At 40.8% G+C, this 16,919-nt stretch overlaps 1 protein-coding gene across 6 annotated transcripts in view; it reads right to left on the reverse strand.

Annotated features, from left to right (window-relative positions):
* Positions 1–16,919, reverse strand: part of MRAS (muscle RAS oncogene homolog) — a 56,812-nt gene that overhangs the window by 35,647 nt on the left and 4,246 nt on the right. Inside the window, exon 2 of one of the 6 annotated variants that reach the window (XM_042463534.1) lies at positions 4,003–4,080. The exons of the other annotated variants lie outside the window; for them this stretch is intronic. The gene's annotated coding sequence lies outside the window, so the exon portion shown is untranslated. The remainder of the gene's footprint in view (positions 1–4,002; positions 4,081–16,919) is intronic. 6 annotated transcript variants of the gene reach the window in all.

Below are 16,919 nucleotides of genomic sequence, written 5' to 3' on the forward strand. Positions count from 1 at the left end.
AGGCCTGCTACCCTGCACCAGATTCTGTTTTATCATAGAAGCTAAACAGGGTCAGCCCTGCTTAATATTTGGATGGGAGACTGCCAAGGAATAGCAAGTGCTGTAGGCTATATTTCAGAGGAAGGAACTGACAAAACCACATCTGAGGATTCCTTGCCTAAGAAAACCCTAAGAAATTACTATAAATTGACAGGCAACTTGTAGGCATGCAAACACACACACACACACACACACACACACATGCAGATGCTACACTACTACATTAATCTTGGTCATGACCTTATCTCCTTAGGATCATGTGTTTAAAAAAACTACAAAACAGTTCTCAATATATGCAGTTCTAAACACACACACACACACACACACACACACACACACACACACACAACATATGAAGTAGTAAATATTCAAATCAGAACTCCTAAAAGAACTAGTGATAAAACATTCTTCAAAAATACTTTTCAAAAGACTGGCAACAAAAGCTGTTCCTCTGTTGGTATTCTATTGTATCCTCACTGACAATGGGATGTCTGACAAGGTGTTTAGCGCCAGACGCGCTGTTAGGACTAGGGATAGGATAACCTTAAATTCTGTCACGTATGTATGATAAATTCTCTGTTTTGCTTTCGATGTCTAAAAACAGTCAATAATGGTCTGGAAGGCACATTAGCTAGGGAACAGGAGCAGACAGAATCTTCTATGTTATTTAATAATTCAAATCCCAAATGCTTAATTAAAACAGTTTTACTAGATAAGGGGGGAAAAAAGAAGAAAGAAAGTGAATGAGAAGCTACATCTTGCTTCACAGGCTCTACTGACTGATATCAAAGATGTGTTTCCCCTTTTTTTCCAGCACGACATTGAACATGAATTGGAGGAAGAGGACTTCTCTGAGAAATTGAGCACAACACTATATTTGCTTATTCTTCACCAAGCAGTCTTATGGCACTTTTCTGTGCCTTCAAAGTATACATTGTTGAGATGCTTATAGATATATTAGCTTAGGTTTTTAAAAACTCTCTGTAGCTGTCATAAATAGAATCACATGTACCACATGGTGAATGTAAACAAAAAACCCCTAAGTATGATTATTGCTGTTTTGTCCCTATATGCATAATGACGTGCACGTCATCTTCTACTGAACGTGCTGCCCAATAATACATTGGCCTCAGATCAGATCACAATATCTAACATTAAGAAGTTAATGTCAGAAAAACTCTCTCTGGCATGAAAGTCAGCATGACTGTAATTCTTCTGAAATTCTCCCTTTCCTGCTCCTGCTGAGCAGAATAGGACCTCTAGAGAGCACCTATCCTATCTGCCACCACCCACGGATTTGAGTTCTCCCTTTAGAGCAATGTTACTGGGATTCCACTGGCACATCCTGTCTCTGATGCTGCAGAGATGTTTCTTTCCCTCCCCCAACCCTGGTGAAGGGGCTAGAATGGCTAAAGCTATATGAAAGAGGAATATGAGAGATAGAGTATTTTTAAAGGAAAACCTTTTATTCTCCATAGTAAGAGGGTATCCCTTTACATGAAGGACCGTCTTTTTTCTACAGGCACAATATTAGAAATTACAAGTTACAGTCAGGTTAGATCATTTCAGCCAAGCCAGGAAAAGTAATAAAAGCCCCTGACATGACTTGCTAATACATTTTCCTATTCTACTCACAGATCAGATAGGATTTGTAGTCTTTGATGTTGATGGGGTAGCTGAGAGTCTGGACTCCTTCATCCAGTTTCCCCAGAGTGGGACAGGCACCCTTTGTTAGAGAGTCTTGGGGGGCTCCTTTTTGCGGTTGCCGCAACCCCAATCTGGAGAAGTTGGAGGAGGCTGAAGGCCACTCCTTAGGGGCGGACTGCATAGCCCCTAAATTAGATTAACTTTACAGATTCTATTTGAAATTATATATCCTTGTTTTTGTTTTTTCCTTGCTTTCCAATTTTCCCTCAAATAATCTCCCTTTTGTTTTGGCTTTGTTGTTTTCAATTTGGTTCTGTTGTTTTAAAAAGAGAATTTCCTCATAAACCTTTCCTGTGTGAAGAGTGATATTGTTGCAAAACTACCACTGGCGTTTTGAGGACTTTCATCAGGTTTTGATGTTCTGTGTTACAGAGCTTTCTGCAAAAAAATTAGTGGTACAAACTGGCTACTGTTTTATTACTTCCTAGAACTGGGGTGAAGGGAGGGTTTTTAAATTTTTTTTGGCATTAGGATTACCAAAAATCCTCAAGAATCTGGACAGACTGACTATATGTCAGCAGGTAGAGCCTGACTGGTGGCAGCCTATCTCTAATTCCTTTTGAGAAAACTCTTGCAAAGAAATTACTTTCCTACCTATATCACTCTCCAAATTTCTAGCACTGCAGAGAGTGAGAGAGTTACATTGCACTGAAAATAGTTCACACCTAGAACTTGCATAGTTTTTGTGTCCACATTCCCTTGGTAGCTTTGCCTTTTCTTTGGATGTTCAAATGCTCAGTTGAAGTTTTAAGCTACTCTAGTGCTAGAAGCTGGGAACATTCAATCATGTGACTGGGGCTGCTGTTTCTATCATGCTTTCTACCTCACTCTCTCTTTATTCCATCCCCTGCTCTATGCCCTATCCAACATGCATTTTGGTTATTTTTTATTTTTATTTTTATACATGATTCTGGAGCCCTGCTACTCCATGCAAGTCAAGTTTAAAAAAAGAAATAGATTTTTTAAAAGGGGAATCAGGCTACTTGGGAGTAGTGAGGGAGTGGGGGACAGGGGGAGAGAAGGGGACATCAACACCACCAATCTCGCAACTGCCCCACTAGTGATGTTTCGTACCTGGGGACTTCTACAATTGCCAGGTCATTGACATGTTTTCACTCTCAATGAAAAGGGATGAAAAGCAGCCTGAAGTCATGCTGAAGCCACACTTTGGTCCTTTGGCCTGGAGCAAAAAGGAGCCAGGATAATCCGGCTCCTGGTGGTGCAGTTGGGCCTGCATCCTCAGCCCACTCTGGTGCAGCATCCATAGAGCTACTTGAGATTCAGAAGGCAGAGGCATGAAGAAGTTTTTGAACAACTCAACTCTCTGGTATTATTTTGAGTCAACCTGGTGACAGCAGATTTCACATAACTACTGCTAAGAAAGAAGGGGGTTTGAATGTTGCCATGGTTTTAATGAGAACATTGAAGAAAAAGAGAAGCAGCTGGCCTTTTTTTTTTGTAAGAATATTTTTTTAAGGAGAATAAACCATCTCCACATTAATCCTCTCACAAATAACCCCCACCAATATAAACCATGAATATATTTGGAAGCGCACATTACTCCTACATGATACCATCTGTGCAGTTTGCAGCAACTGCCCACCCCCACCCTGCCTGCCATAGTTTGATGAAAAAATTGTATTACACTGTTGTATTGAGTTACACCTCAACTATTAGGAAAGCCCCCCCCCCCCAAAAAAGCAAACAAACACCCCAGACCTCTCAGGATTTCAGGCATGGAAATCTGGTGCAAAACCAAGGTTTTTATTATCCAAAGACTGTCCAGGAATCACAAATCTAGCACCAGCTGAACACTCAGGGCAACCTAAGGCATTCTTTTCTTTCGTCAGAAAAACAGAGGGAAAGACATTGTTGTGAAAATGAATAAGCTGTACACCAAATGAGCTGAACGGATAATATCAGGAGCAATGGCAGTGCTAGGGTTGGCATCACCTGGATCAGTAACTCATGGCTTCACCTCTCACTGACCTTTTCCCATACCATGCTATTTTTATTTTACTAATGTTATTCATAAATCGTAGTTCTCATATCTCGCTGCATGTAATGGCAATAGTTGTGACATAAACAACTACCTTTAAATTACACTGTCGTATGCATGGTCTAAATGTATTTACATGTAGTCCCATGTAGTTAAAGGGAACATTTGGTAAGATATGATGTTTTTAAAGAAAATGGTAAAAGCATAAAAATACAAAATTTAATTAAAAAAACCCTGTGGGGCCTCACTCCACTCACCCCATCTTTCCACTGAGCTCCAGCATTTTAAAGGGACGCTCTTGCCGTTGCTCCTGGCTTTTCAGTCCAGCTGTATTGCTGAAATAAAACACATACACAAACACCTTCCTGTTGAGCCAGAGTACTTGTATCTGCTGGAAACAAACCTGCCCCACAAGAAGCCTTGCAAGCAGACTTATTCCTCTCACACAACAACACTGAGAGCCTTACTGCATCAGAAAAGAAGGCTTTCTTTTCTCATGTGATAACGCTCTGACCATTGTAAAGACCTGAGTGACCACTAACTGAAAGATCTTGCACAGCCCTTTGAAAATTTAGGGCAAGCATCATTATTTGCATCCTTATGGGTCCCATTACATTTGGCACTTCATATCCGCAGTGGTTTCGTTCCAGACTCTTTCTGCAGATGCCCAAAACTGCAGGATCTCAAGTCCCATTGGTTTTAATGGTGGCTTATCATATGAGTGGCCATGGTGGCATGACTGCATGCACACATCACCACTGGGGTGAATGGGGCAGGGCTATCTGTGGATGCCCCAATCCATGGATGGAAAGCTTGCAGTTGGGATGGGTCAACTGTACATTCTATCCCACTCTGATAACTGTACAAATAGGATTTATATCTGAGGCCTTAACACCATTCTGTGCTGTATCTGAAGAAGTGGGTCCGTATCCATGGAAGCTCATGCTAAGTTAGCCTTAACAGTACTGCCACATTCCTTTTTTTCTCTCCCTCTCTTCCTCCTTTTTATATCACAAGAAACAAAGGGACAAACTGATTGCTTCCAGGGCTATGCAGTTATTTATTATATATACAGTATATATTTTGCCTTTCCTCCAATGAATGCTAAGTTGCATATAAGTATATGCTGCAGGAGTCAAAGGTGCAGATAATTTTTTTACCTTACCCTGCTTTGAAGAGTGTTAAGAAACTATAGGCATCAAGACTGCTTTTCTAGTTATAATTTAAACACTTAAAAAGTAAAAAGCAATCCAGCTAAACCTTGACAAACCCCACAAATCTGACAACCAAATGCCAATAAGTCAACCAATGCATGCCATCTAATAAATTCTATAATAACCTGCTGTTTTACATCAAACAACAGTTCTGTAGAATTTCTTGTATGTTGTGAACTTTGGAAGTTATATCACAAATTATCAGCAACAATTCCCCTATCCCCTGGAGTGCCTAATTCTAAGATTTGCCTTGGGTTTCTGTAAGTGAAAGAGCTTGCTGCAGCATGGCGACTGGGGTTCTCTCCAAGGTTGCCACAGTTCCTGATCACAGGCAGGCATATAGTTTGCCCAACTAAAGATAGCTTGTCCAGTCCCTCACCCATCCAATGCACATCATGCAGGCCTAGCCCAATTAAAATGTTCCTATCAATTACACATTCAAGGTTCACTCAATGTACAAGGTATTCCACTTTTAAAGACCATTCAGACTGTGTGTTACATGGTTGACTGAAATTTATGCACCCCACCATGCTGTTTGGCCCATTAGTTAAAAACAAATGAAACAGATCAGGAAAAGGGGAATTTCCAGTGACAAAACAGTACAAAGATTACAGTCCTCTTCCCCTTAATCTGGATCGGATCCTCCTCTAGCTACTGTTGGCAGGAATGTTAGCGGCATCTTCACATTGCAATGCATAGTTGGATTCTTATTTGCTTTAACAAATATTCAAACTTCCTTCTCCCACTTCCAGAACAGGCCTTCCAGAACACTGTCTTCGGACTTTCAGAGCACTGATATTTCTTTCTTCTACAGCCATTATAACATAAAACTCTTTGTCTTCTTGCCTCCATCCTCTGTTTTGACTGTCTTTTCCCTTAAGCTTCATTCCCAGTGTTGCCAATTATCCTTGAAGATATTCTCTGGAGTGGTTCCCTGGATTCCCCAGAATCCCTCCAAATTACCCAGAAGGGGGTACAACTTTTGGGACAGGGGGCAACAAGGCAGTATGGGAAGGCCTCAAGGGGACAGGACTTCTGGGACGGGGAAGATATGTTTGGACGGGAATTTCAAAATTCCCAGGAAAGTCAAAGAGAATTTTGAATACCTAAATTATTCAAAATCCCCTGAAACCCCACGGAAATTTTGAAAACACAGAAATTTAACAGAAAGAGATTAAATTCCCCGGATTCCAGGGAATTCCCTGGAAATTGGCAACATTGTTCATTCTTTACCTGTTCTTCCTTTTGGTTTCAATTCATGCCACTGCGTCTTTGTCATTCTTCTTTACCCCTGTTGTGTGTTGGCTTCATTTTCATCATGAAGTTGGAAGAGACCTTTCCTTTTGTCTTGGGACCTGTTCTTGTTCTAATTTTTCTCTTGTGTCATAAAAGAGTACTTTTTGCCAAGCTGGAAAAATCAATTTGGCAAAAGGAACTTTTTTATTCCCCTCTCCCATGCTTTTATGACTGGAAAAGAATGAAAGTGCTTTAAGCCCATCTGGAGACAGAAAGATAAACGTGCTTCATTCCTCTCGCCTGCCAGGTTTGCTTTTAATGCGGTAAGGCTCCTAGACACTGCCTTAAGGCTGGACAAAAATACAGTGCTTGTTATAACTCGCAAAGTCCTATGTGACTCAGGTCCAGGCAAGGTTGGTGTCACCTGGTGTGGTAACTTATGGTGTCACCCACCCTGTTGACTTCCTCCCATACCACACCATATGGATTCCTAGTAATACTTTTTGTACTAATGTTATTCATAAATCATAATTCCTGTATATCACTCAATGTAATGGAAATAGTTATGACATAAACAACTAGCAAAATTAAATTTATACCTTTAAATTACAATATCAAATGTACAGCCTAAATGTATTTCCATGTACATAGTTTCATGTGGTTAAAGTGAAAATTTAGTAAGATGTGATTTTTTTAAAAAACGAGACATTAAAAAGAAAAAAAGTTTAAAAATTATAATTTTTTTTAAAAAACATATTTTTTTAAAAAAACTAAGCATTGCTTTTAAAACCTGGAGATCTCCTCTTCCCTCCCACTGAGCCTCACCCCACTAACATCATCTCTTCAGCGTTTTGAATTGATGCAGGTGAACGCCACAGCCCATTTTTGACAAAGGGCACAGCCCACAGCCTTGCACCCCTGGCTCCAGGCTATCTGAAAACTTGCATCTTCCTATATGACCTTGCGCAGACTCTAAGAACTTTGGAGGAGGCCCTTTTCTCATTCTCTCCACCTTGCCAAGCACATTTGAAGGGAGCAAACTTGATGGTCTTCTTGGTGGCTCCTCCTAGTGACTCACTATCCTTCTGTTGGCAAGTGAAAACATTTCTTTTCCAATAAGTTTTTACAAACTGACTGCAATAGGTTTTTAGTTTTGTGCTTCTTGTGGACTTTTATCTTCTCAATTTTGCTGGATTTTTAAATGGTTCTAATTTGATAGGTTTAACTGGATACCTTTGGCATGCTTTTACTGTACTCAGAAGTTTATCGCATGGGCCCTGAAACGAGCCCGTTGCATTCCAAAATGGGGGTGGGCACAGGTGTGCACAGAACGGGATGGGGCTAGGAACACATCTTACTGCACAAGGGAATGCCGCCGCTACCACCAGGTGTTCGAATCACGTCCTACATCAATTCCAGAGGGCACAATTTCTGAGAGCTTTTCCAAAGCGTTCTCAGAAACTGCACCCTCTGGAAAAGATGTAGGACACGACTGGAACGTCCGGCGGCAGCAGCAGCATTCCCTTGTGCAGCAAGATGCATTCCTAGCCCCATCCCGTTCCGTGCACGACCCCGTTTTGGAACGCAACGGGCCCTTTTCAGGGCCCGTGTGATAAACTTCTCATTTTTAGATGTACTTTTTATGTTTTAAATTTCTATATTGCCTTAAATCCTAGTATTGGGGAAAAGGTGGGATATAAATGAATTAACAACATCTTCAACAACAATAATAACAGACTTCACTTAGCACATGAAGGCAGGAAGTCTTCTGTTTTGTTTTGTTTTATCTTGCTTTTCTGTGTATGAGGTCTGATTTTTGTTATTGCTGTTCTGAGGTTTTTTCTTCTGATTACTGTTGCTGAATTGTTCCGATCTTGCTGCTGCTGAATTGTTTTTATTGGGCTGTTTTATGACTTAATATGATTTTATGTTTTTAAGATATATTGCTAGCTACTCTGGGGAGCCTATTTAGGATGGAAGATGCAGCCTATAAATGAACCTATAAATAATGTTGCACCAGTGCCACTATTATACTTTTCCTATGTTATAAGCCCTACAAGATGCTTGAGCCATGAAAGGGAAGAATCATGACAGCAATCATGTCCTCCAAGAAAGTTCTTTCTCTTATTCCCCTGTCCCCACAAGACATTTCACTTATTAGTCTTCCTCAAATAGTTAGAAAACACTGAAAATCCATATAGCTTCAATTTAACTCAGTGAAAAAGCTATTATTTCCTTCTAGCAGGATAAAAGCACATCCATAGCTACAATTCTATGACAGAAACCACTTAGGGTCTAATGAGTGTTACACTACATAAAAGTATATATGGGTGTTACACTACATATATGCACAATGTAAACAGAGTGCCTGCATGTCCCTTCAACTCTACTATAAACAGGGGGACATTGAAACAGGAAAACTAGGTGAAGGAATGCTTAACTTTTCCCTTATTCTATCCCCATTGAAACCCATTTCCAAAAGTGCCTTTTTCTCTCTCTGTGGGATTCCAGACCACCAACAGTTCTAAAAAAGTCTCCCCTAGTTTGGTGCTCTTAGGTATGCTGAATGACAATTTCCATCATTCTCAGACAGCCTGGAGATGTTACATGGCATGCGTCATCTTGGAGGAAAAAAAGGCAGGTCTAGAACACAGGTAAAAGGAATTAAATGGCCATGGGAAACTGTCTTACACCATGTTATAGTACTTTGAGAGGCAGCGATTCTTCAAAATCTTAGGCTATCTTATCTTTTTGATTAGAGATATCAGCTATTTATCATAGCTGGGATCTTCTGGATGCAAAATATGAGTTTAACCACTGAGCCACAGCTGCTTTATAATATGGCTGGATAGTCCTAATGAGGAATTTGTACTCAGGACAAGAGGTTACTGTCAGAACAGAACACAGAGAAACATAGTGGTCATATTTCCCTCCTTTCCTCCATCTTATACTTTCTCAAGCTTTCTGTTTCCAAGTAGAACTCAGTCCCTTATGTTTGTTACTTTCTCAGCATTTTAGATCAGTCCAGCCTCTTTGATCTTTTAAGCAACACTTCTGAGGTGTGTTTCCTTAACCTTTCAAGTTATGTCTCTCTTTCTGAGAATAATATCCTCTTGCAGCCTTGAAAGTGAATTCCTTATCAGATTTGCTTTCCTGGAATATACACACATTTGTTATTGCAGGGCAGGCTAGAAAAACACTTTCTCCATCCCTCCCTTTATTATTTCCAGAGCTCAAGTGAATCTTCAAAATGAAGTATACCATATATACTCGACTATAAATCGACCTCACGTATAAGTCGAGGGCAGGTTCTGGGGCCAAAATTATGGATTTTTATATAACTCATGGATAAGTCGAGGGTAAAATTTAACAGCATGTAACAAAGGATGAAGCCAAGGAAAATGATACTAAAGATCTTTAAAAATTTTGATAGGCATAACTGTTCGTGCTCACCCTAAAGGCTGGATGGGTGAAATAGTAGAGGGGTTGATGCTTCTTTTAGATGATCTGAGAAGAGATTAATCTTTCACCAGGGCATGGTCCTCTTTTCATAAAAGTTAAAGGACAGTACTTACATTGACCCATGGATAAGTCGACCCAGGTTTCTGGGGTCAATTTTTTGACTAAAATTACTAGACTTATACATGACTATATACAGTAAATAGAATACATTGTACAGCTTTCCATAAGGAAAACACAACTGCTCTTTTACATTTGGTTGGCAGAGCTTGGTATTCATGCCAACATAGCATAGTTATATATTTTTAAACAGCTTTGTGCAACACCGGTTAAGCATCCACACATTACAACTCTTCACAAGCTTCTTAAAACTACTAACCTGTGCATAGTTTCTAGTCTGTACTGAATTCAGTAGCAGAACTATGTGCTTTATGTGTTGGATGTTAATCCACAGAAGCTCCATTTGTTGGTATTCAGCTTTTGTTAAAAGGTTGTAATTCATTTCTTTGCAGCATCAAGACCACCCTCACAGTTTCACCTGACTGTGATGACAAGGAGAAATACAGCAGACTCTCACCAATATATTTGTGGAACCCAGTGCTAGATTCTCTGATGACATCACTGAATAGTTTCGTATAGATTTGGAACAGCCTAGGGGATAGAACATAACCGTTCCACACTTCACAGCTTAAAACACATGGGGCTGAACGGCACTGCCCCAATACTAGTATTGTAACTGGCTCTGCAGGTCAGAACATTGTTCTTCCTACAACTGGGTCACAGAGTTAGTCCAATAGGATACTGTGGTTGATGGTATCAAAAGCCATGAACCTGAAGAAGATCAACAGTGTAGCACACCTTCTCAAATTCTTCTGAAATGTGTTATCCATCATAGCTACCAAGGTTGTTTCGGTGTGACCTAAAATCTACTTGAAGCAAAGCTAGATAATCTTTTTCCTTCAAAAATGACTGAAGCTGCCTAGCCACCATACCCTCTGTCCAAAAAGGGAGATCTGGAATAGACTGGACAGTTTTTTGCATCCAGAGATGTAAACTTCAGGAAAGAGAATACTAATACCTCTTTCAAGGCACTCCTGGACTTGGTGGGGGGGGAGGGGGGGACTCTCATCATATCACTTTAAACATGTTTGACCTGCACCTTGAATTGCCAGTTCTGTAATACTGAAATCAATCCCCCCACTCCACTGAATTTAGGTCTCCTGAATCCTAAGTACCTTTTCGTCTCCTTATCAGGCAAACCATAGTCTGACACATCTTGTCTTTTCCTTACCACTGCTGTTAGCAACTGTAAGGAAAGAAACTCTTAGCTTCCATCTCCTAAGGTGACTTACAATATAAGTTAAAACACAATACAGATAAAACAAGGCATAATGCAAGGTAAAAAACAATTAAACGAACAGTTATAATAAAAACACTAATTTACAAAAAGCAGTTAAAAGTTAACAATATTAATACATTTTTTAATACACACCATTTTAAAGACCTCCTTATACAGCCAGTTAGCGATCAAAGCCCTGGGTCTTTACTTGTCAGTAGAAAGGGAGCAGAGAGAGGGCCAAGCAAACCTCACAAGGGAGGGAATTCCACTGGAAATGTCTTCTCACCAAACATGCCTATGATGGTGGTGGGATCTAGAGAAACCCCTTCCCCCAGGATCTTGAAACTGCAACAGGCTCAAAGTAACCAGCCAGCCTTTTCTATGTAAATATTTGTGGCAATGAGGTCTGTATTCTGTAATTTTAAGCCTTCTTAGTGTGCCTATGTGTCTAATAAAAGGTATAATCTACCACACCTCTGCCAATGATTCTGTTACTTCCATGTCAGTTGAGTACATGTGTACAGATAAGTGTTTACATGACTGTTTTAAAGGAACTATAAAATAGTTCATGGAACAGAAAGAAATGTTTACATGCCTGTGTGATGGAAGACACACAACAGCAGTCTGAACACAGCACCTCTTTAGATAGTCCAGAGTTAAACTAAGGAAGTCACTACCACATGAGGAGATGGCCATCATGTGAGACAGCTTTGAAAGGAGGATTATTCAGGTTTCTAAAGGACAAAACTATTCAGGTCCAACTTGTCATGGCTATGTACCACGGCTTCCTGGACCAGAAGCAACATGCTCTGCATACAAGTTACTGGGGAATCACAAGTGGGATGGTGCCGCTATTGTGCAATGTCCTGCTTGTGGGGCTTCCTCATAGAATCTCTGTGGTCTCTGGAAACAGGGTTGGGCCCACAGAAGACACTGCTTTGACCCAAGACTCATCCTGTAACATACAGACAGAATCTGGCAATTTGATTAAAGCCAAAAGAATCCTTGTGCTCAAAAACAACAGTGCAGGGAGGAGATGCCTTTCTTTATCAAGAGGAAAAAGAACATACCTGAAGGAAAGTGAACAAAAAGCAGAGGTTTGCTTCTCACTCCCTTCTCTTGCTCTAGGAGTAAGCATCGTCCCACCTAAGAATGGTTATTGACATCTCACAGAATGCTATGGAATTCTTGCTCTATAATACTATAACTGTTGACCTGCCACTGCCTCCCGCCCCAGCCCTTTTGCTAGGAAACACACAAGGCACAATGCCAGCTATGAGGATGATTCATCATCTCCACATTTGTTCCTCACTTACATCACAATGAGAACTGCCAATTAAAAGCATAAGATTGTGTATGGCAGGGCAGCCAGCCAGCTGCCTGGGCAGACGGACCTCATCAGGTTGAATTTTAAAAAATAAATCAATTTCTCTCTTGCATCTCTTTGACAGCTCCACCCTTGCACTGTTAACATCTCCACAGTGAAAAAGTCTCAGTTGAACAGATGGGTAGGGTTTATGTTGTCCATCCAGACCCTTTCACTTTTGTGAAGTTCCACCCAGATTTTTTTTTAAAAAAATCTTTAAAGAAAAAAATAGCAGCTTGATTTTTGCAATGTTCATTTCCTCTTGGAGTAAGTAAAATCAGCCCACAAGCATGCTGGTAAACAGAAACTGGGCTTCATGTCTTTCCTGAGGAGAAAAGTGCCTTGGTATGTGAGTGGGCACCTCAGTGTCTATTGGTAAGCCTTTTAGTTGATTTGAAACTAGGATTTCAGTCTTCCAGCTCTTGAACAAGCAATAACTACACCTCTCTCCCACTGCTGAAACAATGAAAAGTTGCGGAGAGTGAGAATAAGAAGCAGATTTTTGTATATATATGTGAGAAGGCTGAGAACGCAATTCTGGTATTGAAAACTAATTCCTAAGCTGGATTCAAAAGTATGGTTTACACTTTTAAAATTCAAAATGTACAGTATGTCTTTCCCAGTATGTCACTTTGCAAAAACCTGACTCCAGCTGACAAATTTGGGAGATCTAGCAAAATACACTATATGGCTTAGTGGTTAAGATGCCAGTTCTGATGATTGGAAGATCGGAAGGTTGGCAGTCCAAGGCCCAAGTGCTGCATGATGGGGTGAGCTCCTATCACTAATCCCAGCTTCTGCCAACCTAGCAGTTCGAAAGCATGCAAATGCAAGTAGATAGATAGGCACCATTTTGGTGGGAAGGTAACAGCGTTCGGTGGAGTCATGCTGGCCATATGACCACCAGAACAGTCCTCGGACAAGGCTGGCTCTTCGGCTTAGAAACAGAGATAAGCACCGCCCCCTACAGTCGGTTACAATTAGACATTCGTGTCAAGGGACTACCTTTACCTTTAGTGAAACACACTAAATAAAATCTGACATAGCAAGGCTGTGAATATCTCAATTTTCATGCTCAGACCACTTACTGGTGAGATTTGGCCTTATGTCATTTCCCTCTTGCAGGTGTCCAGTTAGGATAGTCTGTGCCTGGAGATGTATGGAACCTGATGGATTACTGAATGCTCAGGGCATTTCCTTGTGGACCGAGCTTGTGACGTGATTGAAGCCCTGGTCTCACCTTGGAATGGTTGACATGATAACTGAATGCCTTCTCTGAATGCATGCAGGAGGGGAAAGTGCTAAAACATACCCAACAGTGGCTAGCAATGAGACGACAAAGAATTTAGCACAAAGGCAAAGAAATGCATGCAAGAACATAGAGCTGTATTGATGCATGGCAGGGAAGGCTACCAAATAATTCTTTTTTAAAAAAAAAAAGTGTGAAAGATTTATTTGGCCATTTCCACTGCATTTATGGATATCTGATTGCCAGAACTATTCACTGTATCTGGGTGGTTAACATCTACCCTGGAGAATATGGTACTCAAACCTGTATTTGTTTGCTTGAATACTCTATGGGTAATAATTTGATGTTGCTTTGGTCATCTGAAATCTGGCAACTAAGTACACTTTCACTGTGTGAGCATCCTTGCTTCAATTCATGTAAACTGATTCCAGGTATACATTACCCACTAGAGCTCAAAACCATGGTAAGTTCTGTTCACCCCTCAGTCTTTGCTACCTCTTTCCCTCAAGGGAAAATGAACTTGCCTTGAAGGGAGACTGAGGAATTGATAGAAAAGAGCTATAATGTAGATAGTAAAAGGCCCAGTGACACCCAATTCTTTGGCTTTGATTCTCATCCCATCCACCCAGTGCTTATTTTCTAGTAAATATATAGGACTGGTTGATAAATGAAGACATAATGTGACATTCAGAGAGTCAGCAAGGTGTAAAAATGAGAGTGTTTGATTAGGACTCTAGAGACCAGGGTTTGAATTTCCGCTCAACTATGGAAACCCACTGGGTAACCTTCCACAAGTCACTCTCTTTCAGCCTCAGGGAGACGCAAAGGCAAATCCCCTCTGAACAAATCTTGCCAAGAAAACTCCATGATAGGTTCCTTTTAGGGTTAACATAAATTGGAAATGATTTGAAGGCACACAAATACAACAACATTCATTGTCTGTATATAGGCTGTAATGTCTCAGACTTTGCTATTCCAGTATGAACAACTGGAGGATAATCAAGGGCCCCTAAATCTGAGGAAGTGAATTTCCTTCCATCACTCTCTGATAGAATGCAGAAAATAATCCAGTTCCACCAACATCATCCAAGCCATGCTGGAGATTAAAATTACACCCATAGAATCACAGAGTTGGAAGAAATGACAAGGAGCATCCAGTCCATTACTTTTCCCAAATTCAGTGCTAATTCAGGAGGCAGCTAGGTCCTATCACACAGAAATCACCACCGAATTGCTGCCCAGGTCAATCCCGGATGCTGCTCAAGTCCTGTAAGCAGCTTCAGTGGCCCCCTTTAAAAAACTGGAAGCTTTTAAAAATGGCCACCGAAGTGGCTTAGATGACCCAGGCTGCATCCGGGATGAACCCGGGTTGTGATTTGGTGGTGATTTCTGTGTGATAGGACCGGGCTGCCTCCCGAATTAGTACAGTACTGAATTTGGGAAAAGTAAGCCCCATGCGATAGGGTCCTTAAACAGAGGCTGGGTGGCCATCTCTCAGGAGTGATTCACCAGGAATTCCTTATGGAGGCAGCCATGGCAGTTAAAGTGCAATCATAGTGTTAAAACTGTGAAAGAGTCCTAAGAGCTCCTCTGATGCATCAGCCCCAAAAAGAAGGTAGTTAGGCAAGACAGTCCAAGTGTGGACAACTTCCAAATTTGTTATCCCTAGTCAAAACAGCCAGTGGTGAAAGATGCTGAGAGATGCAGCCCAAGAACATCTATAGGATGTCACATTTACCACCCTGACTTAACCCACAGAATGGTGTCAGAAGCGTTTATGCCGTATGATCACCATTATGGTAAATTAGGCTTACTCGCAAATAAGGACCAAGCAGCACTATCCATTTCCCATAACAATGCTTTAATTTTTCCCTTGCTTATTTTCCTTAATTGCATCTACCTTAGACTTAAGTTAATTCCAAATTGATCTTTCTATCCACTAATTTTTTCTCATTGATTTCAAGTGAATACTATGGGGAGACTCAGTTTCAGGGTCAAGACCTTGCATGTTGTTTGTTCACAACTAGGAGATGCAGACTTTGTGTTTGACCCTTACCATCTCTTTAAAGCTGAACAAAAATCTTAAATTTACCATGTAAGATGTAGAAAAGAGATAATAGCAACAAGAAGAGCAATACAAAATAGGATATTTTTTAAAAAATAGTACAACACATGTAAATAATTTTCCAGAGGTTAAAAGCTCTCAAATACATATACACACCACAGATAAGCCTAACAGAGAGAATTCAGAAGCCATTTAGTTGCAAGAAAAATAAAGCCATGAAACTCACAGAGAGGGTGGGCAAGTGGCCTTAGGTTAGTCACCCTTTATCAGACTAAGCTATTTCACAGGGCTGTTGTAAGCATGAAGTGGAAACTATGAAATTTCACTGGAGGAATATTGGGTTAAAATGCAATAAGCACCTATTGTGAACTGCAACTACAATGGCTGCTTTTATTACCAGATCCTGGGGGATTAAGAGGTGTGAGTTCTTATGATGCAAAGACTTTCTTTCCTTTAGAAAATTAACCACCTGTTATATTCCCTAGCTAAATTGTACTAAGGAACTCTTGCATAGGGAAAGAATATTCTTCCCTTAGAGGGAATGGCCCAAAGGCTATTATGGGAATACAGAACACCTCCAGTCCTTCTGTATTAATTTCTAGATACATTACATATGATTGGCATGGAGATGCCATACTTCTCAGCATTTTGTGTTCCAATGAAGCAAAAAGATGGATGCAATACTGCAGTATTACAGAGAAGCCACTCTCCCTGAAATGTCTATATAGTCGTCCCTCCGGTTTCGTGGCTATGGGATTCGATTATTCGCAAATCACTAGCTGTGTGCACATGCCCTCTTCCCTTTCCGTCCCTTCCAGGCTTTTCCTGTGAGTGAGGGAAAAGCCAAGGATGGAGGGAACATCCAGAGGGTGTGTGTGCACACAGCTAGAGACTCAGGAATAATTGAGTTCCCTCAAGCCTTGAGATTGAAGGAGGAAGCGGCCAAAGCACTCTCCTTCACTCCCAAGGTTTGGGAGAGGTCCCCAGATTCTCTCATACCTTGGGACTGAAGGAGTAAGCAGCCAGCACACGCTCCCCTGCCCTTCGGAAGGGAAATGCTCTTGCACACTATTCCACACTATTCCATTATTCATGAATTTTTTGGATTCATGAGGGTCCTCTGCCCCTAACTCCTGCAAATTGGAGGACTGTATATGATTTGGAGATATAAAGCTTTGCCTGGAAGTATACAATATATACATTTGAGTACTAGAGTTAAAATTGTCCAAGCCATTGTATTGCCCAT

This window comes from Sceloporus undulatus, chromosome 1, assembly GCF_019175285.1.
Source record: "Sceloporus undulatus isolate JIND9_A2432 ecotype Alabama chromosome 1, SceUnd_v1.1, whole genome shotgun sequence".
NCBI classification, from domain to species: domain Eukaryota; kingdom Metazoa; phylum Chordata; class Lepidosauria; order Squamata; family Phrynosomatidae; genus Sceloporus; species Sceloporus undulatus.